The sequence below is a fragment of the Limulus polyphemus genome, unplaced genomic scaffold, assembly GCF_000517525.1.
Source record: "Limulus polyphemus unplaced genomic scaffold, Limulus_polyphemus-2.1.2 Scaffold418, whole genome shotgun sequence".
NCBI lineage: Eukaryota > Metazoa > Arthropoda > Merostomata > Xiphosura > Limulidae > Limulus > Limulus polyphemus.
In genome coordinates, this window is record NW_013666028.1 from 590,524 (window position 1) to 593,678 (window position 3,155).

Here is a 3,155-nt window from a genome sequence, read left to right on the forward strand (position 1 = left end):
TGGAGCTTACACTGAAGGAGCTGCAATGGGAGAGATGCATTGTCTATGTCGATGATGTATTAGCATTTGGTCACCCATACGAGTCTGCAGATGAGAACCTGAAATGGTATTCAAAGAAAATTTGTGCTCATGTGCACAAAGGTGTAATTATTAGTCAAATTCTGGATAAAGATAGAGTCTCCATGGATCGTGTCAAAAGAAAAAAAGGAGTGGCGAGTCTGGCCTCAACCTTGTCGGCATGTGAGAAGTTCGCAGTTTCCTTCGTTTTCATCATATTACAAAAAGTTTGTGCCCAACTTCTCTAATATTGCTGCACCATTATTGGCTCTTACTAAAGTCGAAACCCATTTCAGTTGGAGTGAGGAATGTTTGCAAGACTTTCAGTCCCTGAAGTGTGCTTTAGTAGAAGCCCAATGATGACATATACAAGATAGGACTACAAATTCTTGTTGGATACTGATGCTAGTGATAGTTGAATTGGAGCAGTGTTGTCGCAGTTACAGAATGGAGTAGAATGAGTGATTGCATTTGTGATTTGGATGTTTACAGCTCCTGAATGCAGGTACGATACTGTGAGTGGAGAACTGTTTACAGCTGTGGTCTTCGTGAAACACTGCTGAAAGTACTTTATGGTAGAAAGTTCGCCATTCACGTAGTGCTGAAGTGATTGATAAACTTATAAATCTCTGGAAGAGATGATAATATGTTGTAAACCAACATTGCAAGAACATGACTTAGCCATACTGCATCATCCAGGCCTGCAACATGGAAATATCAATGGATTGTCTTGCTGCACAGTGAAACCCTGTATATTCATCGATGCCCTATCTCTCGACAATTTATGGGAGTCGAAGTAATTTCAGCCAAAGCCACATCAAGCATTACAGTAGTTGATTACACCAGTGTAATGATACCACAATTAACATTTCGGGAGCTCTGTGAAGAGCAATTGAAGGATTCAGACCTAACATGGGCACCCTTGTCACGTATTTAGGCAAAGTTTTGCCAGCTCACATTAAGCAATGTAGCACAGATGTACGTAATCTACTGTATTTATATGAGCAGTTATGAGTGCAAGAAGGTGTGTTGTACTATTGTTATCAACTAACAAGCTGTGATTCTCAACCTGTGCTGCAGCTAGTGATCCCAAGAGTTTTGAGGTATAAGATTTTCCAGACTTTCCAAAACAAAAATTAGATGTTGCATATTTGTGTTAATGTTTAATGGTTGTTCTCTTGCAGCATTTGAGTCGAGACGTTCAGCACTAGTGTAGACGTTGTACAGTTGTTACTGCTGCAGAAACATATTTGGCTGAAACAGGGTAAACTCCGAGAAAGAATTATTGGTGCTTTTCTACAGAGAATAACCCTGGATATTGCTAGTCCACTTCCAGAGATTGAGCGAGATCTTCTGTACGTACTCGTCACCATCAAGAACTTGGCCAAGACTTATCCACTTGTCAATATTTCAGCACAGTTCATAACTGAAGTGTTGATGGAGCACTGGGTAGCCCAGTTCAGAATACTAGAAGGGATCCACATAGATCAGAGATCTAATTTCATCAGTCATCTATTCTCCGAGTTGTGTAAGATGATAGATGTAGTGAAGAGACACCAGTCCAGTCCAATGGTTTAGCAGTGTGTGTAATGCAAACTGTCAAGCAGATGCTTGCCATGTTTGTTAATCCTGATCAAACTAATTGGGATGAACATTTGTCATATGTCACTATGCCATACAGAGCAATTTAACAGAAATTACAGACAGGAAATTATGCTCCCTGTAAATGTGGTGTATGTCCCTCCTCTTAGATTGGAGGTCCAACAATGTCCACAAGAATATGTGGAGTGGCTAAGGTCTGCATTAGTTGAGGTGCACAAGTTCACACGCCAACAACTAGGAAAAGTTGTCATACATCAAAAGAGAGGTTATGAAAAGAAGGTATGGAAAAAAATATACCAGAGTGGAGACTCAGTGTGGCTTTTCAGTGGCACAAAAGCAGCTTGGTTCTTGATGCACATGTCCTTATCTCATACTTTGACAGATCAGTCCATTGATATACAAGTTACATCATTGAAAAGACACAAGAAAGCATGTAGAACATGCCAACAAGTTGTGTCCATACATTATTGATGAACCTCGTACATTGATTTGACCAGGAATCAGAGGACACGACTGAGGAGTAAGAGAATGACGATAGCGCTGTCTTATATCACTTCGACCCAGCCGATGACGAGGAATGAACTGATAATACTTATCTGGCTATGCACTATGAGCCATACAGAGTTAGAGGCAAGTGACAGCTTGGACAGTTGGCTTAGATGACGATGACGCCATCCTGATTGATATGGGTGGAATTAGCATAGAATATCGGTCATCTATAAATTCTGGTGCCAATAAATGTAATGCTTATTACATCAATGATTTGCACAATGGAAGTTATCAGTTAGGAGTTTGAAAACTCAGCTGAAAGAGCATTGTAACTCTTGCTCTACATGCTGTTGGGTAGTATTGTATAGTACAATGTACGCATTACATATCAGTATATGATTACCATCAACTAGCATGGTCATGTGGTTTAACAGTCAATGACTGAAAGGAACTATTAAACTAGGCATTGCACTGGGACAGATCTAATGACTAAGTTAATAGATCTAGATGTAACATTTGTTCTAAAAGTTAGGCCTAATAAATCTAAATCTAGAATTGATGAGGCAGGGTTATATCTAGATCTTGGTAGATTCAATACAAGGTGCTTTCAATCTATGCAGCCAAATTTAAGGTCTAGTTTAGATGTATAGAGCTAGATTTCTGTCATTATTATTACATCTAGATCCAAACTTAAGACCAAAAGATGGAAATAACATGTCTAAAATTAATGATAGATCTAGATGTACTAGCAACTTAATCTATGAACTGTAATCTAGCACCACTAATTAGTTACCCTATATTTAAGTTTTTTCATTCCATCAAAACCTTTAATATTAAATATAGCCTTTGAGCCTCTAGGCTTATATTATGTTATGATTACACCCTTCTCCACCGTGTGTTATTTTCATTCTAGTAATTTCAGAGCACGTGAATTTCAACATAAAGAAGGTCCATTTGATACCAAAGATGGGCGTTCTATGACTGCATTTTGATTCAAACGACGCCTT